The 19,676-nt window shown below is 44.9% G+C and overlaps 1 protein-coding gene across 1 annotated transcript in view; it reads right to left on the bottom strand.

Annotated features, from left to right (window-relative positions):
* LOC135369232 (uncharacterized) overlaps nucleotides 1-19,033 on the bottom strand; it is a 105,132-nt gene extending 86,099 nt beyond the window's left edge. The window contains exons 1-3 of the mRNA XM_064602854.1: nucleotides 18,970-19,033; nucleotides 18,757-18,902; nucleotides 5,662-5,696 (exon numbers count right to left, since the gene is read on the bottom strand). The gene's annotated coding sequence lies outside the window, so the exon portion shown is untranslated. The remainder of the gene's footprint in view (nucleotides 1-5,661; nucleotides 5,697-18,756; nucleotides 18,903-18,969) is intronic.
* Between the last annotated feature and the right edge of the window lie 643 nt (nucleotides 19,034-19,676).

Below are 19,676 nucleotides of genomic sequence, written 5' to 3'. Positions count from 1 at the left end.
CGCTCGCTGAGCGACCCCTGGTTTACCAATTCCGAACGATGCGCAGCTTCCCAGAGCTGACGAGCCGCAAACACGGCGAAACATGTCCTCTGGTGTGTCGCATCGTTCCATGAGTATCTGTTTCTCTGCGTGCAGCCATAGAAGCCACCTTAATCTGTAATTTTCGAATTCAAGTGCGTCTAGTGTCATTTACTTGTTTCTTTAATGGCTTTTCCCCCTGCATTATAATTCACTGGCTTGCACTGTGGCATTGAGGAGTGCTCAGTCACCCTCCCAGGTGTAGATCGCTCGCTGAGCGACCCCTGGTTTACCAATTCCGAACGATGCGCAGCTTCCCAGAGCTGACGAGCCGCAAACACGGCGAAACATGTCCTCTGGTGTGTCGCATCGTTCCATGAGTATCTGTTTCTCTGCGTGCAGCCATAGAAGCCACCTTAATCTGTAATTTTCAAATTCAAGTGCGTCTAGTGTCATTTACTTGTTTCTTTAATGGCTTTTCCCCCTGCATTATAATTCACTGGCTTGCACTGTGGCATTGAGGAGTGCTCAGTCACCCTCCCAGGTGTAGATCGCTCGCTGAGCGACCCCTGGTTTACCAATTCCAAATGATGCGCAGCTTCCCAGAGCTGACGAGCCGCAAACACGGTGAAACACGTGTCCTCTGGTGCTGTCGCATCGTACCATGAGTATAGATATATACACATACATATTATATATATATATATATATATACACTGCAAAATGGAGGTTCGATATATATATATATATATATATATAGATACTCATGGAACGATGCGGCAGCACCAGAGGACACGTGTTTCGCCGTGTTTGCGGCTCGTCGGCCCTGGGTAGCTGCGCATCGTTCCGAATTGGCAAACCAGGGGTCACTCAGCGAGCGATATACACCTGGGAGGGTGACTGAGCACTCCTCAATGCCACAGTGCAAGCCAGTGAATTGTAATGCAGGAAAAAAAAAGCCATTAAAGAAACAAATAAATGATACTAGACGTGTTTGAAATTCAAACTTACAGATTAACATGGCTTCTATGGCTGCACGCAGAAAAACAGATACTCATGGAACGATGCGGCAGCACCAGAGGACACGTGTTTCGCCGTGTTTGCGGCTCGTCGGCCCTGGGTAGCTGCGCATCGTTCCGAATTGGCAAACCAGGGGTCACTCAGCGAGCGATATACACCTGGGAGGGTGACTGAGCACTCCTCAATGCCACAGTGCAAGCCAGTGAATTGTAATGCAGGAAAAAAAAAGCCATTAAAGAAACAAATAAATGATACTAGACGTGTTTGAAATTCAAACTTACAGATTAACATGGCTTCTATGGCTGCACGCAGAAAAACAGATACTCATGGAACGATGCGGCAGCACCAGAGGACACGTGTTTCGCCGTGTTTGCGGCTCGTCGGCCCTGGGTAGCTGCGCATCGTTCCGAATTGGCAAACCAGGGGTCACTCAGCGAGCGATATACACCTGGGAGGGTGACTGAGCACTCCTCAATGCCACAGTGCAAGCCAGTGAATTGTAATGCAGGAAAAAAAAAGCCATTAAAGAAACAAATAAATGATACTAGACGTGTTTGAAATTCAAACTTACAGATTAACATGGCTTCTATGGCTGCACGCAGAAAAACAGATACTCATGGAACGATGCGGCAGCACCAGAGGACACGTGTTTCGCCGTGTTTGCGGCTCGTCGGCCCTGGGTAGCTGCGCATCGTTCCGAATTGGGAAACCAGGGGTCACTCAGCGAGCGATATACACCTGGGAGGGTGACTGAGCACTCCTCAATGCCACAGTGCAAGCCAGTGAATTGTAATGCAGGAAAAAAAAAGCCATTAAAGAAACAAATAAATGATACTAGACGTGTTTGAAATTCAAACTTACAGATTAACATGGCTTCTATGGCTGCACGCAGAAAAACAGATACTCATGGAACGATGCGGCAGCACCAGAGGACACGTGTTTCGCCGTGTTTGCGGTTCGTCGGCCCTGGGTAGCTGCGCATCGTTCCGAATTGGCAAACCAGGGGTCACTCAGCGAGCGATATACACCTGGGAGGGTGACTGAGCACTCCTCAATGCCACAGTGCAAGCCAGTGAATTGTAATGCAGGAAAAAAAAAGCCATTAAAGAAACAAATAAATGATACTAGACGTGTTTGAAATTCAAACTTACAGATTAACATGGCTTCTATGGCTGCACGCAGAAAAACAGATACTCATGGAACGATGCGGCAGCACCAGAGGACACGTGTTTCGCCGTGTTTGCGGCTCGTCGGCCCTGGGTAGCTGCGCATCGTTCCGAATTGGCAAACCAGGGGTCACTCAGCGAGCGATATACACCTGGGAGGGTGACTGAGCACTCCTCAATGCCACAGTGCAAGCCAGTGAATTGTAATGCAGGAAAAAAAAAAGCCATTAAAGAAACAAATAAATGATACTAGACGTGTTTGAAATTCAAACTTACAGATTAACATGGCTTCTATGGCTGCACGCAGAAAAACAGATACTCATGGAACGATGCGGCAGCACCAGAGGACACGTGTTTCGCCGTGTTTGCGGCTCGTCGGCCGTGGGTAGCTGCGCATCGTTCCGAATTGGCAAACCAGGGGTCACTCAGCGAGCGATATACACCTGGGAGGGTGACTGAGCACTCCTCAATGCCACAGTGCAAGCCAGTGAATTGTAATGCAGAAAAAAAAGCCATTAAAGAAACAAATAAATGATACTAGACGTGTTTGAAATTCAAGCTTACAGATTAACATGGCTTCTATGGCTGCACGCAGAAAAACAGATACTCATGGAACGATGCGGCAGCACCAGAGGACACGTGTTTCGCCGTGTTTGCGGCTCGTCGGCCCTGGGTAGCTGCGCATCGTTCCGAATTGGCAAACCAGGGGTCACTCAGCGAGCGATATACACCTGGGAGGGTGACTGAGCACTCCTCAATGCCACAGTGCAAGCCAGTGAATTGTAATGCAGGAAAAAAAAAAGCCATTAAAGAAACAAATAAATGATACTAGACGTGTTTGAAATTCAAACTTACAGATTAACATGGCTTCTATGGCTGCACGCAGAAAAACAGATACTCATGGAACGATGCGGCAGCACCAGAGGACACGTGTTTCGCCGTGTTTGCGGCTCGTCGGCCCTGGGTAGCTGCGCATCGTTCCGAATTGGCAAACCAGGGGTCACTCAGCGAGCGATATACACCTGGGAGGGTGACTGAGCACTCCTCAATGCCACAGTGCAAGCCAGTGAATTGTAATGCAGAAAAAAAAAAGCCATTAAAGAAACAAATAAATGATACTAGACGTGTTTGAAATTCAAACTTACAGATTAACATGGCTTCTATGGCTGCACGCAGAAAAACAGATACTCATGGAACGATGCGGCAGCACCAGAGGACACGTGTTTTGCCGTGTTTGCGGCTCGTCGGCCCTGGGTAGCTGCGCATCGTTCCGAATTGGCAAACCAGGGGTCACTCAGCGAGCGATATACACCTGGGAGGGTGACTGAGCACTCCTCAATGCCACAGTGCAAGCCAGTGAATTGTAATGCAGGAAAAAAAAAAGCCATTAAAGAAACAAATAAATGATACTAGACGTGTTTGAAATTCAAACTTACAGATTAACATGGCTTCTATGGCTGCACGCAGAAAAACAGATACTCATGGAACGATGCGGCAGCACCAGAGGCTACCCAGGGCTACCCAGGGCTACCCAGAGCTACCCAGGGCCGACGAGCCGCAAACACGGCGAAACACGTGTCCTCTGGTGCTGCCGCATCGTTCCATGAGTATCTGTTTTTCTGCGTGCAGCCATAGAAGCCATGTTAATCTGTAAGTTTGAATTTCAAACACGTCTAGTATCATTTATTTGTTTCTTTAATGGCTTTTTTTTTCCTGCATTACAATTCACTGGCTTGCACTGTGGCATTGAGGAGTGCTCAGTCACCCTCCCAGGTGTATATCGCTCGCTGAGTGACCCCTGGTTTGCCAATTCGGAACGATGCGCAGCTACCCAGGGCCGACGAGCCGCAAACACGGCGAAACACGTGTCCTCTGGTGCTGCCGCATCGTTCCATGAGTATCTGTTTTTCTGCGTGCAGCCATAGAAGCCATGTTAATCTGTAAGTTTGAATTTCAAACACGTCTAGTATCATTTATTTGTTCCTTTAATGGCTTTTTTTTTCCTGCATTACAATTCACTGGCTTGCACTGTGGCATTGAGGAGTGCTCAGTCACCCTCCCAGGTGTATATCGCTCGCTGAGTGACCCCTGGTTTGCCAATTCGGAACGATGCGCAGCTACCCAGGGCCGACGAGCCGCAAACACGGCGAAACACGTGTCCTCTGGTGCTGCCGCATCGTTCCATGAGTATCTGTTTTTCTGCGTGCAGCCATAGAAGCCATGTTAATCTGTAAGTTTGAATTTCAAACACGTCTAGTATCATTTATTTGTTTCTTTAGTGGCTTTTTTTTTCCTGCATTACAATTCACTGGCTTGCACTGTGGCATTGAGGAGTGCTCAGTCACCCTCCCAGGTGTATATCGCTCGCTGAGTGACCCCTGGTTTGCCAATTCGGAACGATGCGCAGCTACCCAGGGCCGACGAGCCGCAAACACGGCGAAACACGTGTCCTCTGGTGCTGCCGCATCGTTCCATGAGTATCTGTTTTTCTGCGTGCAGCCATAGAAGCCATGTTAATCTGTAAGTTTGAATTTCAAACACGTCTAGTATCATTTATTTGTTTCTTTAATGGCTTTTTTTTCCTGCATTACAATTCACTGGCTTGCACTGTGACATTGAGGAGTGCTCAGTCACCCTCCCAGGTGTATATCGCTCGCTGAGTGACCCCTGGTTTGCCAATTCGGAACGATGCGCAGCTACCCAGGGCCGACGAGCCGCAAACACGGCGAAACACGTGTCCTCTGGTGCTGCCGCATCGTTCCATGAGTATCTGTTTTTCTGCGTGCAGCCATAGAAGCCATGTTAATCTGTAAGTTTGAATTTCAAACACGTCTAGTATCATTTATTTGTTTCTTTAATGGCTTTTTTTTTTCCTGCATTACAATTCACTGGCTTGCACTGTGGCATTGAGGAGTGCTCAGTCACCCTCCCAGGTGTATATCGCTCGCTGAGTGACCCCTGGTTTCCCAATTCGCAACGATGCGCAGCTACCCAGGGCCGACGAGCCGCAAACACGGCGAAACACGTGTCCTCTGGTGCTGCCGCATCGTTCCATGAGTATCTGTTTTTCTGCGTGCAGCCATAGAAGCCATGTTAATCTGTAAGTTTGAATTTCAAACAAGTCTAGTATCATTTATTTGTTTCTTTAATGGCTTTTTTTTTCCTGCATTATATATATATATATATATATATATATATATATATAATATTTTTGTAACCAGAAGAAGTGCAGTCTCGTGCACGAAAGTCTTGTTTACCCGATGTGTGAATAAATAAGTAGCTCCAACCGTTTAATCTCACTCTATGATATATGAACTTTAACATGTGGTGTACAGGAGATCCACATGCATAAAAAGGAAACCTTGCATCAAATGAATTTGGATACGCTGAGGGTCACTGTCGTTTTTGACATTGAGTAATACATCAGGATAGCATGCAGTGTATGTGCCCTTCTTACCGTTCTTATCATCATTGCTGTATAGCAAACTGTACCTGGAAGTACAAAGTATGCCAAATGATTTTAATGGTGATGCAATGGGCAAACTCGATTGTATGAACAGAGTCAACTTGTGCTGCTAAACGACGCTGCTCGAAACAGCAAACAAACATAACAAACGCATTACTTCAAAGCACTTGCAGTATCCCATTGGGAAATCAATGTGGGAAAGTGAGTATGAAACCTCATTCGAAGAAGAGAGGAACAGAGCAAAAGATATTAAACCGTGAATGATGATGCCGCAGAGGAAAAAAAAAAGTGATACGCAGTCCATCATTTTACACCTTTATTTGCTCAAAAAAGGTGTACTCTTATAAAAACACCCTTTTCTATTCCGCAAACGGTGCAAAAACAGCATCACTAAACGTGCAATATCGACATACACCAGGTTTCGTCCAATGTCGATCGTTAAAGGTGTACAGTGAGGTGTTGAAAAAGGTGCTTACCATCGAATACACCTTTTTTACACCCCACTTGAATTTGAAATACGGTGTAAAAAATGGTGTTTTATTTCGTGAGAGAAAAATTATGCTGGTTTCACAGCTCCGCTCAGCAAGTAATCACATTATAGACGATGGCCTGAGTTAAAAACACAGTATCTGACAGGGAGGGATATTAGAAATTTAGCTTATATATCTCGGCCAGTAGTCTCGGTATGCTGCCGCGCGGAAGCTTCTATTACACTATTTGCGAGGGAATATTTGCAAGCAAATAATTCCATCATGAAAGGTGTTTTCAATTGAATACTCCCCTTTTAAATGTGTTTTTGTTTTTAAACACCCGTTATAACAGTATTTTATTAGGAATACACTTAACTAAAGGGTGTATTAGAAAACACCCATCATTTGAGTGTAACGGCAACACCAAAAAGGTGTGCGCCATGGGACAAGCCATTTACACCCAAAAAGTGTAAAAAAGTTGACTGTGATATTCTGAGCGGAAGGGAAAATTAAGAAACGCAGCAGATCACGCGCGGCAAACAGGGTCTTCGAGGACGGAGAACTGTCATTGCGACTTTGGTAAAGCACTGTCCGGGCGACTGCATAGCTTCTCTAAGGAAACGCCCTTGTTATCTTGTCTATGTCAATAGGATAGCTCTCGAAATGAATCGCAAGTTTGACAGATATTAAAATTATCTCCTACGATAGACTTATCCTGGCTAACTTTCGTTTAATCTCTGTGAATCCTCCCTTTAGTTCTTACAGGGAGTCTATTATTTCAGAGAAGCGAGAGATAAACTGCTGTTATGATGTGACTCTAAACAGCATACGCATTATCGGCCAAGTTCTTGCAACTTGTACGAGTACATCGGCTTCGGGGTGTACAGAACAGGGGTCATCCTTTAAAATCCGATAGTTGCCATTCTCCTGCTTTCGAGACATAATCATGTCATACTTGGGCTTGCGTGCCGTCCTTAAATGATACTCAATTTAGAACGCCAGGAAATAAGAGATATGTGAAAGGTTATTAAATGAAAGAGGAAAGGTCAGCTAGACAAAGAAGGGAGGAAACAGCTAGATTGCATTGGGATATAGTCATTGTACTCTGTCTCACCAAATCTTCCCGGTTAGGGGACCGCATATGGGCGACGCCGTGTGGCGAGCGTTAGTGACGAAGCGGCGTACCCAAGCGGTAATCCGGAGAACCGTGCTTAGATTGCTGTAGCGGTGCAAATCGAAAAGAGCCGGCAACCTGAGCGAGGGAGCGGGGCAGACAGTGGTCTGCGTGACGCGTTCTTCATCTTGGGGGACTGGGGTGAAGCTTGAAGAGGGCAGAGAAGGCCAGGAGTCGGCCTGCATTGTGAGCCAGTGTGGGCCGTGCCACCATAGGGGTTCGGCGGCGAGTCGCTGAGCAGACACACCGCGAGTGACAAGATCAGCGGGGTTCTCTTGTCCGGGGCAATGACGCCACGTGTGACCGGCAGAGATGCGTTTGATTTCGGTGATGTGGTGCTGAACAAAGGCACGTCTGGACGGTAGGTCGGCTGTGATCCAGTGTAATGCTATTGTAGAATCGGTCCAAAAATAAGTGGGCAGAGATGTGAGCAACGGAAGTTGCCGGATGTGAGCAGCGAGCCTTGCGGCGGAGAGGCATCCGATGAGTTCAACGCGAGGAAGGGAGATGGATCTTATGCGGAGCCATCCGGCCCTTGCTGATGAGAAGACTGCAGTTCCAATGGCCTTGGGAGGCGATCGTTCGAAGGTATAGCGCCGTGCCGTAGGCGCGCGGATTGGCGTCAGCGAAAATGTGAAGATCGCCGGACGAATTCTCGAGGTCACATACCGTTGTCAGGAGGCGAGGCAAGTGTATGGTGTTGAGGGTTGGTAACTGCGAACACCATTCGGTCCAACCGGAACTTTGCTGGGGAGCAAGCTGGGCATCCCAACCGTAACCGAGACTCCACAACGACTGAAACAACAGGCGCGCGGATATAGTGAAGGGGGTCAAGTACCCCAGGGGGTCGAAGATGCGTGCTAGTGCGTGGAGGATGGTCCTCTTGGTGACAGGGTGATCTGCGATGTACACGACGACCGAATCGACGTCGAAGAGTGTTTTGGCTGGTTGATAAAGCACTGGGGGTTTTTCCAGTGTTTTTAATTGAAAGGTGCATGAGCACTCGTTTAAAAGAACATTCAACTAATACCTCTAATAGATACGGTGCATTGGGGGACCACTTATTGACATGTGGGTGTGACAATGAAAAAATGGCTAGGAAGCAAGCGAGCTGGTGAAGATGATGCATAATGTAAAAACCCCGAGACTAGAGAACACGAAGGGACAGACACAAACCTGACTTTGTGTTTGACTTGACTTCGTGTTTGACGTGTGTGACTTGTGTGAAAAGACATCGTGTTTTTGTCTGTCCCTTCGTGTTCCCTAGTCTTGGGGTTTTTACATTATGTATGGGATGTCAGGCGGAATTCCAAAAGCAAAAATTTTGTTCAGGTGTAAAAAAACGAAGTAGCCTTCTCTTTCGAGAGGCGCATGAGAAAAAAAAAAGGCAGGTAGTAACTGCGTCAGTAACCACTGTATTTATCTTTGTGATGTAAACAGGAAGTCCAACATGAGAGGGAATACGGGGGAGAGGAGGTCTCATGTATTTAAGGCATGTTTCACAAAATAAAAGTTCTTTGGTTGGCAGTTCAGTGTGGCGTCCTCATCTTTTCTGTGTTCCGTTCTCATCTTTTCCTGCGCAGGGGGTTTTATCGCTTTTAACTATATTAGACGTAAGATGTGAAACAGTGATTACGTTCACAAAACATATGTACAAATGAAATTTACTTTGTTGTAGATCACTGATTACAGATTTCTTAACAAAATTTGTTTGCTTCGCTTTCACATGAGTTGAGGCATTCATACAATTAAGAAATCTGTGCAGCTATAAAAGATAAGTAAATGGTTTGTATTACACGTTACTAATATCTGCGAAATTCATATTCACCCACCCATATGTTGCTTTTTCCACACAAACAATTCCTACTTGATAGAAGTGAAATGTGGAACACCGTCATTGCGTACACAAAATGTGTGCACACACAGTGGCATTACTGTGCTGGACGTAACTACTTATTGCCTTGAAGTAAAATTTGTTTATGTATGGACATGTACAACATATCTGGCATGAGCTCTGTCATGTACCATGATCGTTTCCTGTGTCTGACTGGCACGTCGTTCCGAGGAATTGTGCCTTCACTAAAATATCTCACTTGTGCACTTCCAAAGCGTTGTCTCTATACGAAAATCTAAAATGCACAGATGACAAGTGGTTGCAAAGCAACATATGCGCTTTGCCTGTATGTATGCTCATCACAGTGAAGAAGATTTTCTCCAATAAGAAGGGATAAGCTATATTGAGACTGCTTTCCAGAAGCAGAAGTATGGTGTTCCCACTGTGGTCAACCATCATACCAATATACGCTTAGTGTAGGCTACTCGTTTTGGTGCAGGAAGAGGGTGAGAGTTCGTCACTGCTCCATCTTAGAACAGAGCTGCTTCAGTAATCACGATAGGATCGGGATCTCCTCTGGTCCATGGAGGCTTCACATCAGGATTCTGCCATCGAGGTGTGGTCACATTTCGTTATCTTTTCTGATCTGATCACATTTCGTCTGCATTCATCAACCTTAGCAGTATTGTAATGCGGTGTGTTGAACGTTCCATCCTCCCCCTCCTTTACAAACATATAAAAAAAAATTCAGACAGACTTTGGCTCAACATGTAGTTCCAGATGTGCCTGCATATGATAGATATGTAGCCCGCGAAAACACGCAACCACGAAACCGAAACTATCATTGTAGCTTGTGCATGCGTTACAAGCGAGCGTTACAACAATCGCCAAGAATGTCCAAGGCAACATGGGTTAGTTATTACTAACTTTTACATGTTTGCTGCATCATTTTTCAAGAAATGCGTTTGTTTAAGCAAATATGACAAAGAAACAACAACGGCGTTTTTTTTTTTTTTTTTTTTGCCGCCGTAACTCGCGAACTTCGGGTTTCCGGGTCTGGCAACTGCGTTCCACAAGATGGCAGCCTCCGCTATTTGACGCTGATTTTACGGCAGCTTGATCCACCTGGCGTCAGCAACGCAGTGGACTTTGTATTCACAGTGCACACATGTATCAGATCTTTGAATCGGTGCTTTGTGTCAAATAAATATTTATTTTAGCCGAAACAAGCTTCAAGGGACTCTGACCAGAAACTGTGGGAGCTCTTTCGTACTTGCAGTCGATAAAGCACCCAACAAGGACTCTCCATGCGAAAATTCATGCATTAAACCCCGCGGTTTCTCTAAACTCGAATTTTAAACATTCGACTTCATCCGAGTGCAGCACGCCTAGACTTGGACTGCCTTTTTCAAGAAAGTTTGAAATGTAAGTATGTGTATATTGGTTTCACATATCCACCACATATTGAGCGTGTGTATGATTGTACTTTATATGGTACAGCATATCAGCGTACATTATTACTCAAGACGTAGTGTGGCAAACTCGACATCAGTCACACAAAGCCAACAATTGGCTTTTCTTCAATTGCTTATTTTTATCATATCATGTTTTTGTCTATATTTCAATTTACCAACCAACAAAGTATATTATTTTAGTATAATCGTCTGATATTTAACAAGTCACAGTTTTACCATGGTTTTGGCGCACTATAGCCCGAGTTGCTTATGTGCCATTAAATTGAATCATCATCATCTTCAACTGCCATTATTCAACTGAAGTGCCAGGTTTATATAATGATATGGCGAGATATATTTTTTGCTGTCATCCTGGAATTGCTCATTTCAGAAGAATAGTCACCGTGAAGTTTGTTTTCGTTTTCGGAAACATTAAGAGGACTAAAACCAAACACTTTTCTTTCAGAGCATCCCTTATGCACCTGCATTTCAATTCCAATTCCTGTATTACAAGAATGACAGCACTCTAAATCTTTTCACACCTTTAAAGGTGTAATAGCGTGCATGGCGCACGCCTTTTTAGGTGTAATTTTGGTAACATCATAATGGAGCACGGTTTCGCACAAATTTTCTTCACTCGAGTGTTGTCTGTCCTCCAAAAAGTTAGTCTTGCAACATCTCAACATTGTTCAACGGTATTGTAGACACTTGCGCGTGCTCGATTATCGATAGCGATGCATATATGCATTAGCTCGTACCTACGATATCCAAGACATAATGAAAGCAAGATTTGCACTGACACTTGATCTTTAGTAATGCTTTCCGAATTTTGTAAAATATCTTACTGGAGATGCAATGTGACGCAACCAGATTGAATGTGCATAGCGCACACCTTTAAAGGTGTGAAAAAGTTTACAGTGAGACCACTCAACAGAGATGAACATCTGAAAGTGAAAGAGCTGGAACGAAGATATGTTAATCTGTGTGAAAGGTGCTTAGTATGTGTGTGAGTCGAGGACATAGGTCTCAAGCTGATTCCTGTCTTCAGAAGAGGTGACAACTATGCTCCTTCTATCCACCAGCTCCACTTTTTAGGGTTCCCTGTAAACTAATGGAGCACATCATGTGCTACCACGTTGTCAACCAAGTTGAGTCTGTCGATTTCTTTTTTTTACATTCCAGCATGGCTTTAGAAAAGGGTATTCAGGCAAAACTAACGTAGTGGAATTCGTTCACAGCATTTTGAACTGTCTTGATTTCTGGGTCCACGTAGATGTAGTATTTTTTTATTTTGTAAGGGCTTTTGACACTGTGCTGTGTGCTCGCGTGTTGGCTAAAGTAGCCTAATTAAAATTTGATCCTGCTAACTGGATATGCAGTTTCTCAACTAACCGTAACCGTTGCGACACCTCGCGAGGAGAACCTATCATATCGCCACCATGCAGCATTTGTTATGTTACAATCGCTTCACATTTTAATCTAGTCAAAAGCAAGGCCTTTTGGTGATCGGTCTTGTATGATTACATGCCGCTCCGTTATGTAAGCCCACACTGGGTTTTTCAACCTATGAGAGATAAATAAACATATTTCCAAGTACATTGGTTTACAAGGCTCGTTATTCCATTTCGCCACACTACCCCAAGCAATTGTTAGAGTAGTGGCCCAGGGTATGAAGCTCGCCACTAATCATCAAACAAAGTTCATAATGTAAAATCCTGTACTGAGAACACCGGCTTAACACAACAATTAAGAATAGAGTAAACGTTTCATTGCCTATCCAGTTGGCATCATCCCTACAACAGGGAACAATCAAAAACAACATCAAAGGAATCAAATCGGTGGTGCGCATTCCTTTCATCCAACGTATTTCATACGCTATTTGGAGGGCACTGTGCCCATCAGGCATTTTGACTGTGCATATCAAGTTGAGTGCATAGAATGTGATGCAACCTACATTGGCGAGATAGACAAAAGACGCGGGACAAGACTAAAAGAGCACACAAGGGATGTTGCCAGGGCTACTAGCGCTTAGCTTAACTAACCAAGACCGAATTAATCTACCATTGCTGTCCTAAGGGACATATATTTTGATGGTGCAGTAACCTTTGCACATGACTAGCGATGGGGCCCTAGAAAGTTCTTAGAATCCTGCTTTATCAGGCGTGATGCTTCAGCCTGTAATACAAACCGTGGCCCCCTATCGGATGTGTATGATGCCCTCTTAGATAGGCTGATGTGCTCGTCTTTGGCCTTTGTTGTACTGATGATGCCACCTGGATAGGCGGCAAAACGTTTACGCTCTGTTTTTAATCGTTGTGTTGAGCGGTGTTTGCAGTAAAGGACGCTACATTATGAGGTCGTCACCCGGCTTTTGGAATATATTTTCAAATAAAGTTGTTCTTTTACAAAGCTCAATAAATTGCAGAAATCATTCTCATTGCCTATCATTTTTGGGGTGCCATTCTTGCAGTCACATGAAGCACTGACGGGCCAATGTAAAAAGTAAAGGCAGTATGATTTATGTTCTTGCCGACATGGCACAACGTATGTACGAGGTAGCTCCATTTCAGAAGCCTGAGAACACTCAACGCAATTAGTGTGCTAGCATCAGATATGGTGTACAGCATTACATATTTGCTTTTGCTAGGGCAACTAAGAAGGGTGGATAGAAAGGCAGTTACAACCTGTTTCCACAAAAGACACTCAAGATTCATTAGCAATTTCCTCCAAGTGAGCCAAGGCTTTTTCTAGATTACTAGAACATGGGTACCTGGTTATAAATAACAAGAATTCATCTACCAGAGGTCAGTCTTTCACACACCCTGCTCTCCATCAACACTATTAAAAGGTGTGACCCCCAAACCTGCACAAAATTCCTGGAGAGTCTTTACTGGACGCTGTTGCTGTCCCTCTCACCAGGTGCTCTCTATGAACCTGATTCACAGTTCTGGATGCACTGCCTCAGCTAACTTCAGCATGCTTTCCCAACACGAATGGTAACTGCTATGAGGAGTCAAGTTGTACTTACTGAAAGCAACATGAAATGCTGTACCTTGACTGGTAATGTTGATATCCTTCTTAAGACCGTAGAGAGATGTTCCTTGCTCCCTTTATCCCAAATTGTACTATCAGACGCAAGCCCACTTGCCACCAAGCCAATGAGTTGTTCCTCACAGTCAGTGCAATCAAGGGAATCTATCACTGAGGCTCAGAAAAGCTGTTCCAGCCTCAGAACATCAGTTTCTCTCTTGTTCAGAAAAGCTGTTTTTCATCGGGATCTGATCCAGGACTGAGCCGTGAGTAGCCCCGTGAAAGCACCAGGGTTTCTTCGAATTTTAGATGTGCCAGCTTTTGTTTTCCTCCCCCTCCTTCTTTTTATGTAGTAGCTGATTACTTTAGCCTTGTACTCCTTTGGGGATTGGAGATGATGTAAGAGGTGGAACTAGGCTTTAGGCAAAATGAGGCAAAGTGTGACTATGTACAAATCTTCTGAGAATGATAACGAAAGGAAAGTTAGGTAGCAAGTGAGCTGGTGGTGACGATCCATGACTTGAAAACCCAAGACGAGGTAGGGACGATAACAGACAAACACAAACACGGTCTCTGAGACCGTGGGATCTGAGACCGTGTTTGTGTTTGTCTGTTATCGTCCCTACCTCGTCTCGGGTTTTCAAGTCATGGATCTTCTGAGAATGTTTATGTATCATTCACACAAAGAGAGGATAGGTGTTACATCTTTTTCCGGTTTTGATATTTATTTATAAATATATCTCAAAGGCCCTCACAGGCATTACATGAGGGGCACATTAACATGGGTCACTTAACAAATACGGAAGTTACAAGGAACATACATATTTGGAAGACAGACTCTGTTTTTCGTTCGTTCATCAGTCTTGCTCAAGAAATTGTTCACTGTAGCAATGGTACACAATGTCGCGAAAGGAGTGCTTATCTATCGTTCCGCAAGACTCATTAAAAAGGGCTAGAGTTGTGTTTCAACACAACATATTGAACTCATGAACTCATCCTGAGAGCTATAAATCATCCCAAATATAGATGCTGAATTATTTTAAATGCTATAGACGAGCTGTGCGAAGAGGTACCCCCAGTTAGGATCTTGGGTACTTGAAGCCTGTGGCATTTTCTGTGGGAAAGGCTTGCCAGACCCTCTTCACTGCACAGGCCTGGGATGACCATGCTCTTGTTTTTCCCAAGCTTGTGCCATACTCACCTTGCAAACTTGCGATACCCAGTGTATCTGCATCGTCTACACAGATGTACATAAAATATAGTTTAGGCAAATAGGTAACCGGTTACAGTACAGTGTGTGTGCAGTGTCATTTCTACATGTACCTGAGAGCAACTGCAGTTTACCTGCCCACACCCTGTACATTACTACACATGCTGTGTTCTTTTAGAAACCAACATTGTTTTACTTTTCACTGAATCGACAATGAAGAACACTCAATATCGCTAAAAACCTACGCTAAAACCTTATGCGCTGGGCAATACATAAAAACGTGACTCAGGACACAGCACACTGACAATTACAAATTTGCCTCTATTGGTTTTCTCCAGTTCAGATTTGTGTACTGTACAGTCTTTTTACGTGCTGCGCACTGTACTGGAGTTTTTAACGGCTTTAATGCAGGACCAAACCAGTTTTAGGCGCCCAAATTTTAACATCGTTCGACAAGGACACATGTGACTTACTTGTGAATAGTCGCTCATAGGTTCGCGCTGCCCACGGAGTTCAATATGCGACCTTCAGGACAGCCATATTGAAGCATAGAAGTTGGAAATCTTCGTGGGTTGTAATGCACTAATACTGCAGTCAATTGGCAGTGTTTTCGAGCTCCTGGCAGCACAAGCATTCGGTCTCCTTCGGCATTATGACACACCAGCCACACCGGCACCATGAACAGCAAGTGCGTATTAAATATCAGAACACGAAATTTCAGAGAACGTTTACGTGTTCGATCACAGTGTGCGTTAAAAAGCTCATCGCTTACCTGAAGACAGGCGACTCATGCTGTTTGCTCCATCTGTGACCGATGTTCGTAGAGCTCTAACTTCGTCTCGCATTCGCGGCATCGGCGACGTTTCGAAAGCCTATACCGAGCTGTTCAGCACGCAGAATTTTCTTCTCGATCGCAGAAAGGTCAGAAAGAAGTTCCGGGCTCGAAGTCTCCGCATTTCTTCCTTCGACGTCCATATTGAAGATCGCTTTCCGGACGGATGCCAGCGCTCTCACAAACTCACTAACAACATAACTTCCGGTCCGGGCGCCCAATGAAACGTGGACCTCGTGCTTTCGTCACGCACACGGAAATTGGAGGATGTCCACTACAAAGAGGCTAGATTTCGGCCCCGATTGCGCGAGTTGAGGAGGAAAAGCGAAGCCAGTTTTCAGCTCGCCGTTTGGCAAACTTTGCCGCCGCGCACAGCCAAAATATTTCGCGTGTGGCTTGGAGGCATATTATACCTTCGTAATAGATGCAAACGAAAGATTTGTCGAACTTCTGGTCAGAGTCCCTTTCAGTTATTTTGAATATGGGGTAACGGCGGTAGGCGTGAAATCCGGTAGAAGTCGATGGTAGCCAGAACCGGTCGAAAGGTCAGCCAAAGTTAAGGCTCCTGATTGGCCGACTGGCATTGCATAATTTCTACAACGTCATTGGTCGTGTGCCCAGTGTTGTGTGAATTATCTCAAACTATGGGCTCTATGGGCAGCTGTCGGAGCCTGCAGCAAACTCATAGCTAACAACATGGAGAGCGATAGGAACCGGAAGAGTACTCGGCTCTGTCTATAATCTTACGTATTACTGGCAGACCGCGCGAATTCATTAAAAACATGCATATTGTATTAGTACAGACATTATTCGCGCCTCCGATTAAATTATTTTTGTTTACCTTCGTAGTTTGCCACTCAACAATCACGCTCGCATGTGTATCATGAAGGGCGCAGGGTTGCTAACACAGATTTCGTATTTTTTCCCGCCTTCGCTACCATTTATATTTACCTTGGTCTGCGTCTCGCTAAGGCGTCGCTAAGGCTGGACGCAACGCGTCGAGTACAAATTTAATATTCAGCCTCGCGGTCGTCCATCAGTCTGTGCACGTTGGACGAAGCGAGACCATCAGGAAGCTCGGATGATATGTGCAGCAGGGAAGGGTATGACGGTAATGGTAACGGAAACAGAAACAGTATATACCTAAATTGGAGTTGATAACGATAACGGAAACGGCAACGCATACCACGGTCCTCCATTACTGGAAACAGAAACGAATTTATCGTCCGGTATTGAATTCGGGTAATGGCTATACCTGTTGTGCGATGACATATGAGTGACTTTTCATTTTTGTTTCAGTGTGTTTTTGTTTTTATGACGCCATTCCCTGTAAGGCTCTAAATACTACACGAGAGCATGGAAAGAAAGCGCAATATTGGATCTCGAGGGTGCACGACGTCGCTTACCTCGTCCCAGTCCTCGTAACTCCATGACATCAACACATGACTGTACTCCACCATAGCACCAGGATAACAGGCTACGATTTTTAGTTACTTACTTTGTACTTTTCTTTTCTTTTCATTTCACCGTGGCCATCGCAGTATCATTACTACTGAGAGCGTCCGCCTATGGATGCGACATTGGATGAAGGTTACGCCCATCTTGAGTTTCTGGACCCCGAGTGACTGAAGACATGTTCCTACTTTTTTTTTTATCTTGCAGGATGTGCGCATCCCAACGACGTAAAATTACTTGCGCAGTCTGTACGCGTGACACTGAAGCAGCACTTGGGCAAAACAGGGTGCTGATATAGAGCCGGACGGGATGTCTCCCCCACGCAGCTCTGTAACAACTGTTCGATTACCGGAAACAGTAACGGAAACGTAACGGAAACGTAACGGAAACGAAATTGAAAGGCCGGTACCAGAAAGGGGATAACGGAAACGAAAATATAACAGTAACGAAAATGGAAACGGTAACCAAAATACGTCCGTTATCCTTCCCTGCTCTGCAGTCCCGTCAGGTAGGATTCTTTTACCCGCATGTGAGCCAGATTACCTGAAGGCAAGGATAGGAGGGCAGTGTATGCGTGGCTTGTGTGGGCTGTTCTATCAAACAAGACACATGGTGGGCTCAGAGGCAACGACAACGCTAACGAAAGGTCACAGACAAAAACGAGAAGTCTCAACGCAGCGAGGGGCGGACGTGTAATATTCGCCCTCTGGTCACCGTTTTTATTCCCTGTGTCTTGATGTACTTGTGTGCACTTGTAGGTTGATTGCCTTCGATTACAGGGAATGCGACGCTCCATTGGAGCCATGCTCCCTCGGCCCCAAGGTGCCTCAGCTCAAACTCAAAGTGGCCCAGCGCAGTGGCGATGTATCCGTCGGCAAACTTTTTTTTTTCCTCGCGCTTATCAAAAAGTACCCTCGATATTTTTTTATATGTTGTACGGTAAAGTCCATCGCATACAATGACGCAAACTATATTGTTCCAAACCGACATCCACATTCCGAATTTTGCCTCTGAACATTGAAGATTTAACTAAGAATGGCTACTTTGCCAATTTTTAATACATTACCAACTACACCCTCAGTTCTGCGATTTTTGTACCTGAGCAGTATCACGAGAGCTACCAGCGAAAAAAATATGCACGAAAATTGAACTGACCCATCAGGCGCAACAAAATCCCAAATCGAAGCGAAAATTTACGTTCGTGACGGGTTCCGCAGGCAATGACGGGGGAAGGTAAAAAGGGGAAACTTCGCTGCGATTATAAAATAGACCACCTTCTACAATTTAAAACAAACCCGAAACCTCTAGGAGATCGCGGAGCGTCTCAACAAAGTTTCGGGCGATTGGTGGTTTTTAGAAGGAACTCACTCTTTAACGGCGCCTGGAGCGACAACGGCTACTACTATAGAACATAAATATTTTGTCACGTGACATTATAGGTACCCAGGATGTGCCACAATTTGTTTCGGCTCGAATGGTGGTAGGTCGAGCGCACTCATTGGATCCTTTCGCGTGGAATGACCGAGGTGCTATGGGCACTTTCTACACAAATTCACTTGTTGATTTCGTAGGTCCGCAACACTCTTGAAACGGGCGATGAGGTTGAAATATTCCATGGCAAGCTTACCCCGTGAGAAAAACCACGATATCCGCCGCGTCCACTTCGGGATTCAGGGCAACAAATCCATCGAATGTTACATTTCGCAAATCAACACTTATCTGCCCGTCTTTCACAACTTTGGGCAGGTATAATTCTTCTTCCTGAGCGGTAAACTGAAATGGGAGATTGTTATTAGTGCCTGGTATTAGAATGTTGGCCTGATACAACAACAACACTTACGATACGTGTTCCTATGACCTTGATTTTGACTTCACAGCCGTCGAATTGTTCTCTGAAGTAATACGCCATCTGTAACGATGAGACGCATTACAAGATCACAAAAGGACAGTAGTCATAACAACCCTGACCACATTTCCTGCAAGGGTAGGTGAGCATGCAGGATTAGTCAAGCAATCATTATTACACGTTTGGATGGCACATTAAAAATAGAAGACTGGCTTCTCCGGCCCTAATCATTGCACACTGATAGCCATTTGTCTAAAGATTCATGACAATTTTTTGTCTGCGTTATTGCACGGTAGAAGATAACTAAAAGTAAAACAATATTTAACCTAATGTAATCTTTATGGAACGTCACGCTCGAACATTTCCGTCGTTGTTTTGAAGAATCAGGAAGGGGTCCTTTGTCCGTCCGTGTTTCTTCGCGTTTGCAACCATGTTTCTTACAAACACGATCTACACCTTCTCGCCATTTTTTGTTGTATATGTGCCTATGTGCCTCGTGAACGAAACCCACTACAAAAACTACAAAAACGTGGAACGCCGTAATCCTGTTCTTTTCGATGCTGTGCCACCTGTGTGCAGCTTTACAAACACACTACGCAGTGAGAGATCGGGAAGACAGACGCCATCAGGGTGTCTTCACTGTTTCTTTTTCTTTTTTTTCTACAGGACCGTAACATAACGGAATATTGCAGTAAAACTGC

The sequence above is a fragment of the Ornithodoros turicata genome, chromosome 9 (assembly GCF_037126465.1).
Source record: "Ornithodoros turicata isolate Travis chromosome 9, ASM3712646v1, whole genome shotgun sequence".
Classification (NCBI taxonomy): Eukaryota; Metazoa; Arthropoda; class Arachnida; order Ixodida; family Argasidae; genus Ornithodoros; species Ornithodoros turicata.
Note: the sequence above shows the minus strand (reverse complement) of the source record. Positions and strands in the feature narration are given on the sequence as shown.